Here is a 20,279-nt window from a genome sequence, read left to right on the forward strand (position 1 = left end):
ATGTGCTAAAATTAAATTCTGTGGTTGCTATCCTGCGCATTCCCTCGAGCAAGGGTTCGATCTGTCAATCGATGGTTGGATCTGGAGATCAATGATTTGGGCTCTCGATAAATTATTCTTTCTATTGGATTGCGACCGATAGATTATTCTTTTATCAATTAATAGGACTGATCCATTCGTGGTTTTTGTTGATCATCTAATTGAAGCAATCCGCCAAACAAACCTTTTTTTAACAGTATCGATCAAATCGACCTTCTATCATGTGTGGAAAATTTACATAGCTATTAAAAGTCTTCAGCTGAGTTCTGTAAACTTATTTTCAGAAAAGATGAATTTTGGGATTAAACAATTTCTAGAAAGATGGTTTTCTGAAACGGGTCTGTGAAATTAACACTTGTATATTGTGTCAGCCTTTTAAATGATAACTGCATGAATATGACTCATGAAACTTTCATTGATCAAAAATAAAATTAACTTTCTTCCTTTTCATGACTCAGAGATGTGTTTTTTTCTTTTCTAGAGGGCTAATGAAAGAAGTCAAAAGAACTTTAAAGAAAGTCTTCCATGTTGTTTTATGTACAGTTTAAAAACTCTCCAATTCTTTAAAAGCTCTCCAATTCAATCAACGACCCTCCTGAATCAATTCAATTTTGTCACAATTGAGTCAATCAAAACCTAATTTGACAATGCCGAACCAATAAAAACCTCACATGTCAATCGTTAGATAAATTTTCTCGGAGAGCCAATAGAGAGTAGTTTCTATGGTCAAACAAATAAACTAAACAAATATTTATGCATAAAAAACAAATTTATGCACACCTACAATCAGTGAGTAAGCCTATCAACTTTTATGTCAATACTCATGTCAAAGTGTTGCTTCTACTAATCTTTGAAATGGGCCAGTTCTCCGAACTCCTATGTAGAGGAGAGGGGAGGTGAGGCAAAAAGGAAAATAAGAGGGGTTTTGTCGTTATCGTTGCTGAATCTTATGTTAGGACTACTATAGATTTTTGATGCATTTTGCACCCTCTTATCAACCTCCTTTTTGGCATTGAACGTTACTTGTTTGAATATGATTGAATGCCTATTGTTCATAGAGAAAATAACGCAGAAAGTGAAGAGAGGGAGAGGGAGAGAGAGAGAGAGACAGGCAGAGTAAGAATGGCATTAGCAACTTCAAAGACCTCATAGAGGCGGACTGACGCCTACATGGTGACACTTTGGGGAAGGAGAACTCAACAAACCACAGGTTCTCCTGATGACAAAATATTTCGGGAACGAGACCCAGTGAGCAGCAAGAATTTTCTAGCCTTCAAGGGTCTCACTTTTTCCAATTAAGATGCTACAAACCTTATTAGGGTTGGCAAGGTCGTCAATGGCAATGCCCTCTACCAAGAACTCCATGTCGGATTTTCTCGATCATCTATGAGGGCCTCATGGCACGGTACATTTCTTACAATATTGTCAGATTTGGCCACATGGGTGATCATTCGACCGGGACTCTCCTAATATGTGATACGACCGCTGCAATGTGAGATACATGTCTTGGTGGTGAAGTTGGCAGAGATAAAGACGATCTCGATAGTGATTAGGTGGGATTCCACATCGGAGCTGAAGAGTTCTTGTTGCAATTGCCCTCGACCACGTCATCAAGCCAAGATTCAAAACAAAAGGGCTGAGAACCTATAGCGTGTGAGCTGGAGTACAACGTTCATGTCTAGAACTTAGCCTTAGGGGCCTTTAAGCGGGGGCAATGAGCCTGATGTACTCAAAGTAGGGGTGCAACTCAGGTCGGGTTGAAGCCAACCCTAACCCAACCCGATATAGCATTCCCTCAACCCTAATCCAACACATCCCGAGCCTTGGGTTGAGATGGTCAACTCTAACCCAACCTGCCTCTAAATTTCTCAACCTTAACCCAACCCATCTAACCCTAAATCGGGTCGGGCGGAGTCGAGTTTGTTCGGGTTCAGCTTGTGCCAAACAGATTAAATATCATAACAAATTTAAATGACGTTCTAGTATTTGGATGTCAATATTGACCCATTCCATTCCAAGAAATACAAAGAGAATAGCTCACAAATTTAACCAGTGTTTCCTAAGACATACCGGTAGTCCATAATATTCAGAAAGACCTCTTCCGGAACTGCCAAGCACACCAAATGAATTGCTCTCATCCAACACAACTCGAAACTTATATTTCTCTTTCAATTTGACAATCACATCAAGTGGAGCAATTCGACCAGAATTCTGCACCATGCAAAAAGATTAACATTTATCTCAGAAATCATTCTGGAAATTCTCATCAGATAAAAATGTATGCAACATACAAACAAAGATATAATATTTTAGCATCGACAAACTGTGATTCGTAGATGATCTCAAATATATTTGATGCAGAGCTATTTTGGGGTGTTAATTTCGTTAGTTCAAGTAATTATATTGCATGAGGAACCAAAAACATGAATCATATGATTCATATTGTAAGTGTAAAGGTACTAAAATGTAGATCCAATACCAGCAAAAATAAACAATGTGATGATAGACATTCTATTAGTGGTTATTGTACATTTATGGGAGGTCATTTAGTTTCTTGGAGGACCAAGACAACCAATTGTGGCTAGATCAAGTGTTGAAGCTGAGTATATTAACCCGATATTTTTAAAATCGGGAGGTCATTTAAAATCTCAAGCTATCTCACAAATATCTCCGATATTTTCAAAATATCGTGTTTTTAGCGCGATATTTTGATAAAATGACAAAATCCTGAAATAATCCCGAGATTTTAAAAATATAGCGATATTTTCATTTTTATCATAAAATATCACGATATTAACCCGATATTTTTACAGTATTTTTATGTTATATTTTTTCTTAAATTTTATATATTTACATTTTTATATAATTTTTTTTATCGTTTTTTTCCCGATATAAACCCGAAAAAAAGAAAACTTTTTAATATATCCCGAGATTTTCCCTCGCCGACAAATTCCAGAGAACGATATTTGTAATATATGTATATGTCACAAATATCGTTCCCAGGAATTTCACGGCAGGGGAAAATCTCAGGATATATAAAAAAAAATTATTTTTTTCGGTTTTATTTCGGGAAAAAAAGATAAAAATAAAATTATTTAAAAAATATAAATATATAAAATTTAAGAAAAAATATAAAATAAAATTAACAGGAAAATATTGGGATATTATCATGATATTTTATGATAAAAATGAAAAAATTCTATATTTTTAAAATCTCGGGATTATTTCGGGATTTTATAGTTTTATCTATATGTCACAATAAATGGTTAGTTGATTGGACTATTAGAGTTGGTGACAGACAAAATCAAAATATTTCGGCCGAAATTTAAAACCATGGGGGGGGGGGGGGGGGGGGAAGAGAAGGGGGAAAGTAGGCTAATCAATGTCCTTTCTCAGGTGGAGAAGTCGTAATAAAAGAAGATAGGTAATGGTGTTTCTCTTTTTCATATGTTGTGGGATATCACCATCACATATGTAAAAGCTTTGCTTGGATGGGAGGAGGTTGCGCCTAAAAAATCTCTCACGCTCAAATGTCTAAGGAATATGCTGGAGGTGATCGAGCATGGGCCCAGCAGAGGACATTGACATGCAAGATGGTTATAGCGTTCATTTTCTACCTCTTTCGTCAAAAAATCTTTTGAAATTCCAGAACACTTTCAAGTGTTATTGCCTAACATTGCTTCAAGACATGAGCAAGATTGATGTGTTCAATTGGGGCAGTACTGCCTTTGCTCATCTCATCCAGTCCATAACGAGCCCTTAGTATTTTTGTTTTTAATTTTAAAGTTGAGCCTTTGAGTTAGGGGTGCAACTTGGGTCCGGCTAAAAGTTATTGTATTCCTGAACCCAACCAAAAATCTTTGGACATACTAGACACTCCTCAAGGCTACATTCTATCACTTACTCAATTAGGGGTTTCTGTCAAAATTCGAGTACTTTGGTCCAGATTTGACAGTTATGCCTGCGATGGCTTGTAAACAATCGGATCATAGTGTTGGTTGTTATTCTTTCCACCTATGTCTAATTCTGCATGTTTGTATATGTGCAACTGGAAGTGTGTTTCTTTATTCACCTGCTTCTTTAACCCACCTTCTCATGGAATCATCTTGTGACTTACTGCAGCTATAGCTGTTTCACGGGATCACAAGCCTGACCAAACTGATAAGCGGCAACGGATCGAGGATGCTGGAGGGTTTGTGATGATGATCTCCCACCACATATGAAAAAGAGAAACACCATTACCCATTATACCACACCTTGAAAGATTCGTCTTCGAATGGAAAAAAGTACTCCTAGAGCACACCCAAGCCTCGAATGGCTAAGATAAATACCTAGGAAGAACATAACTTACCCAAAAAGACCGAAAACATTATCCTGAATCGTTCTAGTGAAACTGTAGTGAATAAGATGTTCCACCAATTCTCCATCAGTCAAGCATAAAGGGCAAATATTCACTATAATGAGATGCCTGCTACGAATGGGACTAATAGTAACAATTTTATCCAAACAAGATAGCCAGCAGAAAACCTTAAGAGGGGCAAGCAAACTTCAAACACCTCCTAACCCTCCTAACCTTAAGACTCGGTGATATGGTTTGATTGAGCTAAGAAAAAAAGATATAGCAGAGAAATCTCTAGAAATGCTTCCTTTCCAAATTTTTTTATCAGGACCATGCCTTTTGATATAAATTAACTCTGACCTAGCAAAAGACAAGCTCATTTTATCCATTTCCAAATCAAACAAAATTTCTTTTGAATCTCACATTCTAAACAATCTACCCATTGCCAGTTCAAAAAAATATATATACCCGTTAATGCTGTTAAAAGATTTTTTTACATTTGCATCTTTATGCACTGCCAAAGCGTGAAGATCCAAATAGTCAGACTTAAGAGGCCTCACACCACACCACTCATCACTTCAAAACCTAATACGATCACCTCTACCAACTTTGAATCTGACGTTATTTCGAAGAGGCTCTCTAACCCTCTAGATATCTCTAAAAACTAACGAATTGTTCCCTCTAAAGAAATCTTGAGACTCCCACCCTCCAAAACTTCGCCCATATGTAGCACAACTTGTGACCTCCCGGCTAGATCTCTCTTCATCAAATTTCCATAACCATTTACCTAGTAAATCTCCATTCACTAGCCTCAGCCTTTAAATAACTAAGCCTCCTTCATACTTGGACTTACAAACTTCTTTTCACCTGACCAGATGAAAGTGCCTAGAAAGTTTCTCTGCAATTGCTCCCATGTTTATGTTGTTACTGGCTACAAGGATTCAGAACTCAACTCAACTAAGCCTTTGTCCCAAACTAATTGGGGTCAGCTAATGAATCCTTTAGAAAATTTTCATGAAAAAGGTGAAAGAATCTATCTGGCTCAAATTGGCTAAGTCTAATCCTGACACTAGTTGGGTTCGTCTTCATGGATCATTTTCTTTCATTCTCTCCTATCCATGGTCATCATTAAAACTGAATTTCTAAAATGATATAGAAATTGAAATAGAAAGAAACCTCAAAAGATCCAACTCATAGTTTGTAATTTTAGAAGCCAAAGAGGCGATCTCTGAGGCGAAAAAAAAGGCAACTTCGTGCGCTCCCTACCTAGGGCTTCTGCCTAGGGAGGGAGGCGCTCTCTCTCTCTCTCTCTCTCTCTCTCTCTCTCTCTCTCTCTCTCTCTCTCTCTCTCTCTCTCTCCTTTTGAAATCTTGCCCTCTCGTCTCTCCCTCTCTTTCTCGTCTCTCCCATTGTTGACAAAAAATGAGCCGTGGAGGCCGAATCGGGAACTGTGGACGCCAAATCTGGAGTACGGCTCTTTCATGGTGGCTAGATCTAGGATTGTGGAGGCAGGATCTGGGGCCGTGGAGGCTGGATTGAGAGCCATAGAGGTCCGATATGAAGCCATGGAGGCCCGATCTAAAGTCATGGAGGCCGTGAAGCTGGATCTGGAGCCGAGAATAATCGTGGAGGTTGCTAGAGGCCGTGAAAGACCATGGGGTGCTAGACCTGGAGCTATGGAAGGCCACCTGTAGGCGGTGGGAGACCGTGGAAGCCGTGGATTATCGGATCTGGAGGCCATGGGGGATCTAGGAGGCTGTGGATTGCCGGACTTAGCAATGGGGTTGCTGAGTTTGACCATAGGAGGTTGTGGTCGTCGGAATTAAGATCATGGACGATGACCTGAGGACGGGTGTGATGGCCAGTGGCCGGATTCTTGATGACGATGGTGGTGGCTGAGACTCCCCCGGCGGAGATGACTTTTGTGGAGGAGATGTAGAAGGGATTGGGGGCGGTGATCGTGGAGAAGGAGGTGGTCATCGATGGGGAGGATGACCCTCCGGGTTTTGGTGGTGGTATGAGGTGGAGGCCGCCGGAGATTCGACGGTGTTGTTGGGTGGTCAGCTATCATGCACGGTTAGGGGCGCACAATAGCTTTGAGCCTTCGAGCGGGATTTTTGAAAGAGAAAAGGGTTCCTAAGGGTGCCCTCATATAGCTTATATGAGGTGGCTCTTTAAAAACATAGGGGCCCCACATTGTTAGGATGATCCGAAGCATTCATTTGAAAGGCCACATCATAGATATGGTGTGTACAAAAAATCAGCTCCATTGGATCATCCTAACACCTCCAAAAGTAGGGGCAAAAATGGATAGACACATTTTGTCCACAAATCTGCCCATTTTTGCCCCCACTTTTGGAGGGGTTAGGATGATCCAATGGAGCTGATTTTTTGTACACACCCTATCTATGATGTGGCCTTTCAAATGAATGCTTCAGATCATCCTAACAATGTGGGGCCCCTATGTTTTTAAAGAGCCACCGCAGCTAAGCTTAGCTGAGGGCACCCGCAGGAACTGCAAGCTCTTTTTGAAAATCGAATTCGGAATGTGATGAAGGCTGCGTGGCGTGGCAGGTCACGATCTTGACTTGGTGGGCCCCACAATATGGCACTTTTTGTTGAATTCGTTACAATTGAGGCTATTGGGTAATGTAAGGGGTAATGGGCTTTTCTTTTGGGCGAAGGAGAATGCTCCTGGGCAATTCATACTATGTAAATCTTGTGGGACTACTGGTCCCCATTGTAAATTTTGCTAGTATGAATATATTTATGAATTTTCAAAAAAAAAATGATATGGCATTTAGTAACTCTGCACACTATACATATTTAATAAGAGAATCAGACAACAATATTATACGTGATGGCTTGTTCATTATTACATGGGTGTGATATGATGTGGACCCATAATATCAGTCAGAGCCAAAAAAACACTATATCAGTAATATGTCAGCAATTTCAGGCCAAGACAACCATATTCACTGAATGTCATGTGTTTTTCACCTCTTTCAAGCTTGCATCCCTTGGAGAAAGGATAGTCTAATCATTATTTGATGCTCTTGACTCGAATCAAGTATCAAAAACATGAAACGAAGTGTAATCGATCTTGTGACTTAGGGATTTCCTCCATTCAAGGTCAATGCAACATTGTTACACCTTTTCCACTAAGAATTTTTTTTTCCATCAAAAACCTTCATGATTTATCGGATCATGAAGTTCACTCAAATTTAGTAATAAAAACACGACCGAAGTTAGTGTATGACTGGAAATCTCTGCACTCTTTGTAATCTTTTCATTCTTTAATGGAAGTTGCATTTTATGGAAAAAAAACGACAGAAGTGTAAATCGATCATGCGATTTAGGGTTTTCTCCATTCAAGGTTAATGATCCATGTTACACTTTTTGTACTAGGAACCAGTTTTTCATCAAAAACTTTTATGATTCATTGAATAAGCATCTTTTATGAGCTTCACGCTACTTTTTGCGTTTTCTATTTTCTATAATGTATTGTAGAAAATTGAGAGATCTCTAATCTCTCAAAATTGGATCAAACAAGACGTGCCACAAACGATTAGATGAGATGGAAGGAGCACAAACACACAAAGAAAAAACCCAAGATTTATGTGGTTTGGTCTACGTCCTGTGTGTGCACATGTTTGTCCGTCAAGGTGATCAATCACTGCTAGAATACAAGACATCTGCACAATATGTATGTTTTGTTATTTTTCTGTTCACAATTTTGAAGTTTTTTAAACTTTTGAAGTGAGTCGAGCAGGAGAGGCGCACACTTTAGTCCATAGGGGTCACGGTAAACGGACGCTGTAGCCTTAGTTGACACGGGGGCATTGCACAACTTCGTTTCAGACTCCGGTAAGCGCGACAAAGGTAGTAGAAACCTCACAGTTTTGAAGTTTTTAAAATTTTTGAGGCTAGCCTAATGATTAGTTGACATTTCTGATTTTTTTTCTCTTCGATGTTTTGCTAAAGACCTCTAGTTAATATGCACTCTAATACTGATATTTAAAAGCATGATTTTGATTACCATCTTTGCAAATTCTATACACATTGCTTGTTATTGTGCATTTCAAAAAATTTCAAGATACTTATGGTGATGTCAAAAGTCTAATAATTCAAAAAAAAAATGAGGATTCACAAAACCATAGGAAATAGTTGGGAAAGAAGAAATAGTGGTGTGTAATTCTGACCATTTCCACCCCTGCAGATAACAGCCCTGGAGTCCCCAACATTCGCAACTAGCAAACGATCACCAACAAGGATGGCGGTGGAAGCTGTTGAGCCAGCATCTCAGTTTTGAGTATTCTCTGACTTGAGAAATTCTGAGTCTGTATGGTTATATGCATCAGCTTAGGAACCAAGGAAAAGTTAGTAAAATCCGAGGGGAAAAATGTGTTAAACATTATACAAAACGTTCAAAAAGTTAGCACGTATACTCAGACTGGAAAAAGAAGAGTACCTAATGCCAATTTGGTATCACTTATGAACTTTGGATGACTAATCAAATTACTGAAGAGATTTTGTTTAACATATTCCACAGCTCGAGCACCCCCATGACCTGATATACAATAACAAATGCATCAAACACCCAAAGAAGACAAATGTATAAGATTTTATCCATTCTTGATGTTCCAACAGCTTACCACATTCAATGGTTGAGAGTATTGAAAACAAGTCCCACTAAATTTATTAGATTTTCCATCGTAATGGAAATGTGCACAGGAAAAGGAAACCAATCCATATTTTGTGTGCATGTTTTCTGCTTTCACTTTATCCATTCTTGAAGTTCCAACAGCTTACCATATGTAATGGTTGAGAGTATTGAAAACAACCCCAACTAAATTTATTAGATTTTCCTTCATAACAAAAATGTGCACAGGGAAAAGGAAACCACCCTATATTTTCCGCGCATGCATGTTTTCAGCTTCTTTTTTCATTTTTCGAGAAGGAATGTTTTTAATTTACGAATCCATACAAATATGACCGACTTTTTTTTGCTATAGCACAGATGGAGAAACATAAATCCTTACCAATGGTTGAGAGTAATGAAAACAACCCCAACTAAATTTATTTGATTTTCCGTCAAAATGAAAATGTGCACAGGAAAAAGGAAACCACCCTATATTTTCCGCGCATGCATGTTTTCAGTTTCTTTTTTCATTTTTTCGAGAAGGAATGTTTTCAACTATGACCGACTTTTTTGGCTATAGCACAGATGGAGAAACATAACTACTTACCATCAAACACACCAAACAGGCCAACTATTTCTCCATCAACACCATCAATTCTGGTTTCATAGAAATCTTCCATTGAGGACTTTTTCCCTAGGGAGCTCGCATTACCATAACTAAATTTCCCATTCTGACTGGAGTGGCTAAACAGGTAGCTAATTAGTATATGACTAAGAGTATAGACTTCTACCATATGCAGATGTATATAAAAACCAACACTTACCATGTGCCGAAAAGTAGTGATATTATTATATGCAGTCAATATCACTAACTTTTATTGGATCTATATCCATTCTGTAATAGATTTTACCAAGACAAGTAGTATTCAGTGTTTTAACAAGACAGATATTGAGCAATAGAATCATGTTCAATGCCGGTCATCATCATCATTAAGTAATTAAGATATGAATAAATGACCTATTGTTAAAGTATATGCTTCATATCACAAACGTAGTCTTGTAGAATGCAACCATCGCGATTGACAAGATCGGTAAAAATCATATGAAAAGTTATCATAAATTTAAGGTATAAAGGAAATAAACCAAATCATATGAAAAAGTAATTTAAAAAAAAAGATGCAATGGAGAGAGGGAGCGTAGATAGGGAAGGATGCCCAGGGAAGAGGATTGGCAATGTCCTGATTGTTGCTATCATAATTTTGGATGGCGGTTTAGATGTAGAAGATGCTCACAGGCTAGATTGATTCCCTCCCCTTTCCCTCCTAGGGGTGGGGAAGGAGTATCTATAGGGAGACCCAAATATGCCCAAGAGAAAAGGATTGGGGCATGGTTTTGTTGTCCTTGCCAATACCTAAACTATAAATGGAGGGTTGAATGTCGTTGGTGTCATTCGACCAGATCATCGTTAAAATGAATTCCTCGATCTCCGTCGTTGGTGTCATTCGACCAGATCATCATTAAAATGGATTCCTCAATCTCCCAGAGTGCAAGCTAAGGATGATGATGAAGATAACCTTTGGCCCGACTCGGGTAAAATTCATCGCAACATAAACTCTGCGATTCCAACTTTATCTATTTGAGGGCAGGAAGTGGATGTGCGATCAAGTTCTCTTCGATCCTGCTTGATCGGGAAAAAGAAACATGATAATGAGTCTTTGCAGGAGCTGTGGAATTGGGCATGATTGTTCTGGGAGCTCCCATCATTATATTGACCTTCTTTGCTGGCAAAGGATGAAGTTCTTTTTATGTTTGATTCAGAGTTGCAGGCTTCATGGATCATTGCTAAGGGATTTGCGGCCTTGGACAATAATCTACTTTTCCTCTCACCATGGAAGAAGGAATTTATTCAAGGAGAGGAGGTGCTTTGGGTTCATTTTTATGGCATCCCTTTGCACGCCTGGGCTGTTTCTACGGTGGAGGCTTTAGGGGGCTCTTTGGTAAGGTTATAGAAACCAAGATGGAGGGTAACCATCAAAATTGTATGAGCTTCGTTTCGGCTAAGATTCTAGCCCCTCGATGGCTCTTCCCTAATTCAGGAGTAAGGCTCCAAATCTTTGGCCAGTACTATCCCATCGGGGTTGAGCTCTCAAGGGAAAGCCATGAAACTGACGTCAAGGAATCTGGTTCATCGTTAGCGGCGGATCGGCCTCCGGTGACCTCAAGACCATTGCTAGGTGAACCGTTGGACCCTATTGGGAATTCAAATTCAAATTCAAAATTCCTTGCTGGGAGGCCCGAGATAGAGACGTTGGTTATCCCAGAAAAAGGCATGATGGGACCTGAACAGAGGAATGAAGATTATTTGGATTCGTTGGTAAGTCCGAAGAAACCTACCCATCACATCAGACGGAAGCATGCTGTCAGAAAGAACTTCTTCTACTGCGCCCCTGGCCGTTCTTACAAAAACACAACCTTCTCAGTCAGGGATTTAAGTTCCCAAGATCATCTCATCATGAATAAGATGAGCACTATCTTGGGTTCCATACCGGGTGCAAAGAAGAAACTTAGCAGGTTGTTTAAACTCCTAAAGTTCTATTCCAGGCCTCCTAGGTTTGGCCCTATCTATAACTAGATCTATAGCTGGGGTTCCAGGGGTTGAAAAAGGCTATGACAATCAAAAGCACCTTGGTGATTTGATTTGATTTTTTCCTTGGTAGCTAGGGAGGCATATTGTCAGAATCATAGCTCTCCTCCCTAGGAATGGAGGGTCCAAAACTACATGGTTTTGCTATTAAAAAGCCATCCACATCTAGTTTTGAAGAATATGATCCTTAACAAAGTTGGAATGGCCTCCCTTGAGGATCTGTGAAGGCCAGCTTCCCCATGTAGTCAGTTCTCCCTCTCTATTTCGTTTTGGGACCTCACCAGGAATTCGGGGATCGGACTTTGCTTTTGATGGAGACAAAAGTGATTCCACATTAAGGCGGTGGGTTGTTGCTTGGCGGAGAAAATTTTGGCGCTCAGTGACCCTATGGAAGTCCTGATCCCGTTTTTCGGGGTTGTATATCTGCTAGAGTCCCTGACTCAGAATGGCATGTTCAAGTCTCCTCTAGTTTTGTTGTCTTGTCTAGATCACCAAACTAAATGATCATCCAAATGGTGATGACAAATCTGTTTTGAGGAAAGCCTTGCATGAGAGGCCCCCAAATATGGCACTTTTCGTTGGATTCGATATGTTGGAGGCCTTGGGGTAGTGCTATGGAGATTTTGGGGGAGATGTGAAGTCTATCTAGGCTACGATTCTAGATAGTAGGGAGGTAAAATAGGTATTCGGTAGGATTGCAGTGTCTGGATGGGTGGTCCTCACTGTAGTGGATGAAGTAGTAGATTTTCTTCATTGCTGTTACTTGGTTTAGGAGTATGCTCCAAGCCACCCTTAATTAATTCAATGTATTGCAAGATGGGACCTCTGGTCTCCAATGTAACTTCCACAGTATCAATAAAATTGTCATCTTTCAAAAAAAAAAAAGATGCAATGGGTTAAAACAACTTTATCATTCACATCGAGATAGAAGTCTTTCCACTTATGAAACAAGAAACGAGATCTTATACATTGAACGGGTACACAGACAAGCCATAGCCGAATCAGGGAAAATGATGCTCAAAGCAAATTGAGGAATGATTGATATTGCCAAACAACCAATTACTCCAAAAGCTTAAGCTATTGGAGAATGCATTATATATGCTTTTATACTTTAGCACTCCCCCTCACGTGTGGCCCCTTTTTCTTTGGGTTGGCCTACACATGGCACATGTGGCCCCACTTTTGGGTTGACCATTGCATGTGGATTTTTTACATCAAGGAGGTTTGAAGTCGGGACCTTTGCTCTGATACCATGTGAAACAACCAATTACTCCAAAAGCATAAGCTGTTAGAGTTAGGTGTTATTTAATCATTTATACTTCAACACTCCCGCTCAACGTGTGCCCTTTCTTTTTGGGTTGGCCGTACACGTGGATTTTTAATTTCAAGGAGTTGATGAGCTTTGAACCCAGGACCTGTCGTGAGGCAAAGCTCTGATTCCATGTCAAACAACGAATTACTCCAAAAGCTTAACCTATTGGAGAAGGCGTTATTAGTTCTTTTATACTTTAACAGATATTTAGTCCTTGAACACACTAAGCATGTGGCACTAAAAAAACCACGTTATATAGGCCAAGAGTAAATATCATTTCTCAAACAATTTTTACCTCAAAGGGACCTATTGTATGCCTTAGAAAACTTCGTTGTCACTACAAACAACAATTGAGATATAGTGATGCTCTAAACCAACCAAAATAAACAAAACGAAAGGATGTCCAACTACCGCAATTAAACAAAAGCGACACCCAACATCAGTGATATTTCCAAAGGAGTTGAATGCCTATACAGCTCCATTCTACTAGTCGTATTGGTGCACAACAAAGTGGCAGAAGATGATTTCTCAATTAAAATCCGATACAGATTCATTTTGTTAAGAATGTCTGATTTCAACTCCTTGTGCTCCCCTCTGCCACTTATGAACGAAACAGGAAAATGATACCATGAAGGTTATTAATGATTGATGCTAAGAATCAAATAATTATATCACTTTGACACTGATGTCGCTTTTCCATGTATGTGGAACAGAAAAATGGCAACTTTCGAAACACCCTCCCTTCCTGGAATAGCTTGAGTTCCTGTTGTTAGATATAGTAAGTAATACAAGTAAAGCAAGTCAGAAAGTCAGCAATGAATTGAATAAGTCACGCTTAGCCATTTCACCCTGTGCTTGGGACAAGGCTCATAGTTTGTCTCATACCTAACCCTTCGTCTGCACGTTTCACTATTGCTGAAATAAATTAACACAAACCACAAGATGACACCGAGATTTTACGTGGTTTGGCCAAGATGCCTACATCCACGGGTAAGATCACAGTCTTCCACTATGAGAAAAGCAATATACAAGGATTACAACAGATTAACACAACCCACAAAGCCTTGTCCTCTCAACCAAGATTGTAAACAAGCGAAACCCGAGAAAACCACGAAAAGAAACTCTCTTCTTCTCTTTTTCTCTCTCCCTTGTATTTTTTCTCTCTCTCGACTCCTCTTTGCAGTCCTGACACACAGAGCCTCCCACCTTGACCGTGCAATTTACCGTGCAATTTAGGAACCTTTTTATATATCTAGGTTTTTCCAAAACCAAAAACAAAGTTTCCTTCCCACCAAAACCCACGGTCCTAATCAAATTACGAAACTTTGGTACTGGTGGTGGGAAACAAGGCAACTTTCCCAACAAACATGAAGCAAACCACATGTACAAGTATTTAAAAAAAAACTTGACCGATTATCTTGAACAGGCTAAAACCAGTTGACCTGTTAACCGATCGCAAACTTGATGACCCCACGAAGTCATACTCTGTCAAGACTTGGGTTGAGTTAAAGAGCAACTCAGTTTCTCTAACACATAAAGAAAGCAAATTGAATACTAGCTATAAATAACATGAGTTCTCTTCCGATCATGGACGCCAAGTCGAATTTTCAATTTGAACATTGGTCAAAATTCTAATTAGAAAATCATGAACTAAAATAACACCTATATTAATTATTGGAGACGGCACAATCTAATCAGATTCAATGTGATACCATTAAAATTAGCTTTTTTTTTACAAATATATATATATATATATATATATTGATAATTCATATGGAATGTTAGTGTTTGTATATGCCTATGGGCATATTGGTCATTTGAATGTTTCTCTCTTTATATATAAATACATAAGTGAGAGGCAGACTTCCCAACTCACTATCTCTTCTCCTGATTCTTTTCCCAACACGGTATCAGAGCCCTAGCGTTTTGATCCCCTAAGGACCCCCATAGCAACCCCACTCCTCTTCCCTTTCTCCTCTGTGACCCCTCCCCACCCGCGAGCCCCTCCCTCCCCACTCGTGACCTCCCCACCCACGAGCCCCTCCATCCCCAGCCGTGACCTCCCCACCCGCGACCCCCCCACCCCTCCCTCCCCACCCGTAACCTCCCCACCTGCGACCTTCTTCCCCCCTGTAGACACCCCATTTTGACCGGAAAATTTTCCCCCAAAATCGAATAAATTCTAGAAATCGAGTAAAATCCCAATCCCGAAGTTGAGTCGAGATCCCGGAGCCGAATCTCAAAATTTTCGAAAAATCAAACTCGAAAGCCCTAAAAATGCCCAGTTCCATATATTTTGGAAATCGTTTGAAAGCCTGGGTGATCTCTGAACCCCATTGGCATCCTCCGTTCAAATTGCCCTGATCCTCCAGCTCATTTTCGCAAAAATTTGAAAGAGTTACAAAACACCCCTGAGTTTTGGTATTGGCACCTCTCTATACAAATCTCTCAAGTGTGGATGATGCTAACTCGACCTCTCCATGATATTTTACTAACTTACCTTGTCTCTTAGTGTTTAGACCGTGATTAAATGGGTACATTTTCGAATTAAAATTTGTCAAGGGACAAGCTGAGTTTGTGTGATTATCAAAGCGAGGGTGAGGTTGTTTCATTTGCAAATGGAAGGGGGTTGATTTAAACAAGGAAGGTGTGGCAATACCAAGCCCTTGTATTAAAAAGAGAAAGATATATATATATATATATATATATTTTTTATTACTTGGGGCAGCCCACTCAAATGCAAAAGGAAGAAATAAAATACACTAGATGGGGGGCTGCCCATGAGAGAGAAGGGGGGGGGGGGGGGCGTAATATATCATTTCCCATTTCCAAGAGGGCATTATTGGACATTTCCATTGCTTCCTATACAAGCCACAAGCATAGGCCATTAGATTAAAGAGATGAGGTGTAGGGCTTGGATCAACTAGGCACTCTAGGTTTTAGGGTTTCTAGGATAGAATTAGGGCAAGAGGGATAGGGAATCAAGGGCCATAGGATCAAGAAAGGAAGGAAATGGATGGCTGAGATTGGAGGAGGGTGGCAACCCTACCTATAAAAATAGCAAGTCTCGTGAGAGGCAGGGGAGGGGGTTTTTTCTAAAAAAAGAAGAAGAGAGAATACACAGAGAGAGAGAGGGAAGAAGAGAGCTTGGTCTCGGCTTCCATCGCCACCTCCAACCCCTCCATCGGCCATCGCCTCTATCACCATCTGCACTACCTCCTCCAAACCCATCTCTGCCCTTGAAACCCATTTCTTCCACAACCACCATGGATTCCGGCCACCCAGACTTATAAAACCCAAACCCATTTCATTTGCACCTTCTTCTCCACCCAAACCAGCCACCAACTACCACTACCATCCTCAAATCCGGCATCGCCACCACCACCTCCATTGAAATCCCTCCACCATACCCATCTTCGGCACAAACCCATCTCAAACCCTCTCTGTCACCGCCACCGACAATCACCACCACCATCGCCGCTCGACCCCACCTCACCTTCAAAACCTATTTTATTCCCCCATACCCACCACCATCTCCACCCAAACCCACATCAGCCGGCCACCTCTGCAAATCTCACCACCAGCCACCGACTACCATTAACCCCATTTCACCCAAACCCTCTTTCCCTTCCACCCTTCTCCGACCAAATCTCCACCTCCGGCCAACATCACCACCCAACCTCCACTTCCTCTGCCAGGTGATTTCACAAACCCATTTCTTCCACCACAACTCCGATACCCTCATCATCATTTCCAAATTCTTCAAATCCGACCGCGCCATCACTAGTTCCGGCAAAGACGCAACCTCGATCATCGGCCGAAATCCGGTCGCCATCTACAAAAGGATTCTCGTACAAGGATAATTTTGCACATGGAGAGGGATCTTCATTTTTATTTGAAAGGGGCTGCAAATAAACGAAAAGAGAAAAGAGAGGGAGGTCAGGGCACCTTCATTGCTTTTCCCAATCAGGTCTAACCTCGCTGACAAATTTGCTATCTCTAATCCATCTACCGTTCCCTGGCAACAACAATTTGACTTTCTCTTGGTCGAGTCCATTGGCCGAGAAGGTAATGACCACTAAATTTTGTTCCTTCAATTCCCCTGTTTTCTTGTGTAACTTTGCTTGCATGTGATTGCTAGTTCGAATGGTCTGTGTGTTATGAATTTTTCTAGACCCCCATTTCTTATTTTAGCAAAAGTCCAAATGTTTCATGTAATGTGCGTATAAGCGTTCGGTTTGCTCTCTGGATTTTCGTTTTTTATCACTGCTTGTATCTGAGAAAGAAGAGGAATGAGTTTTGCCTTGTTGATCCCATCTTATTTGATTCAGAGAATAGGAGTTGTATTCGAAAGAGTTCCAGATGAAGTATGATTCCCCATTTCGACCTCACTTTGATCCCGTCATCTTCTAATGTATATGCCTGGGTCGCATAAGGATGAAATTTGATCGCATGGTTAGATGGTCAGATCAATATAATGGTAGAAAGTTGATTTGGCTTTAGTTTTATCATGATTCCGGAGCTCCTTGGGGTTCAGTTCTAAGTGTTAGCAATGATCCTTTCATGCTTGTACTCAATTAATTTCTCTTATCCCAGGTATTTTGCCTTCATAATGCTTATATCTTAACCTTGGATTATTTTAGAATTGCATTTAGGCTTCGTTCTCATAGGTTGTGTCTTCATTTTAGGGTCTTAGCTAAGCAATATATGATTACAAGAACCATAAGATCAGCAACCTCATCCCATCAGTAGCCTGCATTGGACACATCATCTGTCCATGGAGTGAATAAGATGTTTCAAGGTCCCTGTTCTTCCATTTTGGGCCTGCCATCGGCATTCTTCATATGTTTCAAAGGATCACCCCTTTCATGGCGTATGTGGGGTCAAATCATTTGCAGTGTTTGGAAAAACATTAAGACTTTCTCTCCTAAGTGCCCGGATGTGTAGCTCAAGGATCTCCTTTTCCATACAATGTGTGAGCTCAAGTCATTTGGGGTATTTGTAAAATCATTTCTCCTAGGTGGTAGGCTGTGTGGTCTAGAGATCTTCTCCTCCATGGCATGCATGGACTCTAGTTATTTGGGCATTTGCGAAGTTGTTAAGATTCCTTTCCTTGATTTTTCTCCTTCCCTCCTCTTTGGATTTCAAGTCGATGCTCAGGTTTTATTTCCAAAGTCTAGGACTTCTTATTTTCGAGATTTTCATTAAAGTTTGGGATTAAGCATCTTTGGACCTTCTCTCGTCGTCATGGCGATGACGGAATAGTTCTTGAGCCAACCCCTTGCCCTTCCTATCATTTTCTCCGTCTTAGAGTCTTCACAGGGCTCGAGGGGTTTCCTTTCTTACCTTCTTTCGGGACTACTCTCTTCGCGTTCCTTGGGATTCTCCTTGCATTTCGGGATCCCCATCGATTTTGGGAACACTCGTCGGGTTTAGGCGATGACGGACGGCAACCTCTTGAGCCAAAACCCCCTTTCGATCAAAAGGGATAAAAATACATAAAAATCAAATAACAAAAATCCAAAAAAACATAAAAAAAAACACTCAAAGCGTTTTTCGAAAAGCTGTTTCGAACTACGTTGGCTTGATCCCTTTTCACAGGGTACGTAAGCAGCTTGGGATCATCATCCCAAGTTCAGTCAAACTTTTCAATAAAATCATTTAAACCCTTCAAAAAAATCATTTCAGCATCTAAAAATATCTTTCAAGCTTTTCCCAAAAATACAAAAACCAAAATGGGCAAGGATGATGATTGCCAGGTCACTCGGAGCCTTCCTTTCATTTCATTACCGATTTCGATCGTGGTTTTCCGGTTTTATCGGTTTTCTGACGTTTTATCAGGTTTTGGGATGGGCGATGACGTAGCGTGGCCCCTTTACAGGGATTGTCCTCGCTGAGTCTAACGATAGGCTATGACGATCGCGAGACTTGTCCGATCTTTAGCGGATCAGGATCACTAAGTTCGATTCCTTTAGAATCGCTCCCTGAGTCTATCGTATGTCCCATTTTCTTTTCCCTGGCATTTTGGGTTTGCGCATACCGTCTTTTTTCTGATTCATTTCTTTCCTCGCATCTTTTAGTTTATTGTGTGTTTATCTTTGACTTCTTATGTGCTACTGTTAGCTTGCTTACTTTCTTAGCATGAGGTTGATTATTATTTTCTTAGCATTATCTCTTACATAGGCTCGCATGCTGGTGTGTTTATTCTATTGCTTTGGTAGTTCACTGCTGTGCTTATCTGTCCTCTCACATGCTTAGCTGTAGATATTTACTGCTTTTCTGCTTATCATATCTGCTATTATCTGGTAGCTGTAGCTGTGCGTGTGGATGTTACTGCTTTCCTAGATGTGATGAGTTAGGATTAGATGCGGTGAGTTAGAATTTGGATGTTTATTTTATTTTGCCCATCCCCGGGTCATGCATGCTTAGATAGACGTTTTCTCGGGGATACTCATTCCCATTTCACATGATTTTAGCCCAAAACTCTTCAAAATTAATTAAAAATGGCATAAGAGACCATGTGCTTGCACTTGGGCGAATTGGGGGCGCTTAACACCTTCCCCATTCGTCATCAGGCACGGACTTTTGTATCTCTGGTTATCCGTTGCAACAGAGTATTTCATGGGATCCAGGGCCTACTTCCTTGGATGGCGACTCTTTTTTGTTATAGGTACATCTTGGTTTCGGGCTAGTCCTTGAATCGAGAGATACCTCATTTATATCGCCACCCATGCTTTGAGTGGCACCATTTTGAGAGTTCCATGGTAGAGCTCTCCTTAACATTGTGGAGATCTTAGAGGATCGACGTGGGATCTCATGTCCCTCGCTCACTGTCCTCGGGATCGGGGTCCACACCCCCCCCTTTTCAGAACCCTAAAAAAGAAAAAAAGAAAAAAAAACCCCAAACCCCATAACCCTAATTTCTCTTTTCCTTCTATTTCTAATGGCTTAAATCTCTTTTATCTCCTTCCCTCTTCTCTTCGCGCCTCTGATTTTTTATACCTATATTTGTTTGTCTTATTCATGTCATCGAGGGTCTCTCTCATGCCCTATTTCTCATTTGTCTCTTTTTGGAGTCACAATCTCCATTATTGATCTCTCTTATCTCCGTCTCGGGGTCGTTTCTTCTCGTCAATGGACTCTCCTTTGTTTTTCAATTATTCATTTATGGATTCCCTCGTTATACATCTCTCGGGTAGCCTTCTGTGGCTATTGTTCCTATGACTCGCCCATCCTCTTCCTCTTATACTCCCTCATCTTCTTCGATAGATGATTCATGACCACAGTCAGGCTTGATGGTTCC

The 20,279-nt window shown here is 40.5% G+C and overlaps 1 protein-coding gene and 1 pseudogene across 4 annotated transcripts in view; one reads left to right on the forward strand and one right to left on the reverse strand.

Moving 5' to 3' along the window:
• Positions 1–622: 622 nt before the first annotated feature.
• Positions 623–20,279, reverse strand: part of LOC143855760 (putative protein phosphatase 2C 59) — a 28,068-nt pseudogene continuing 8,411 nt past the window's right edge.
• LOC143856376 (callose synthase 3-like) overlaps positions 16,051–20,279 on the forward strand; it is a 34,225-nt gene continuing 29,996 nt past the window's right edge. Inside the window, exon 1 of one of the 4 annotated variants that reach the window (XM_077366573.1) lies at positions 16,051–17,044. The gene's annotated coding sequence lies outside the window, so the exon portion shown is untranslated. The remainder of the gene's footprint in view (positions 17,045–20,279) is intronic. The other 3 variants (XM_077366575.1, XM_077366572.1, XM_077366574.1) reach the window with 3 other exon arrangements.

The sequence above is a fragment of the Tasmannia lanceolata genome, unplaced genomic scaffold (genome assembly GCF_043159265.1).
Source record: "Tasmannia lanceolata isolate RefF3 unplaced genomic scaffold, GAP_Taslan_0.1 ptg000023l, whole genome shotgun sequence".
In the NCBI taxonomy this organism is placed as follows: Eukaryota; Viridiplantae; Streptophyta; class Magnoliopsida; order Canellales; family Winteraceae; genus Tasmannia; species Tasmannia lanceolata.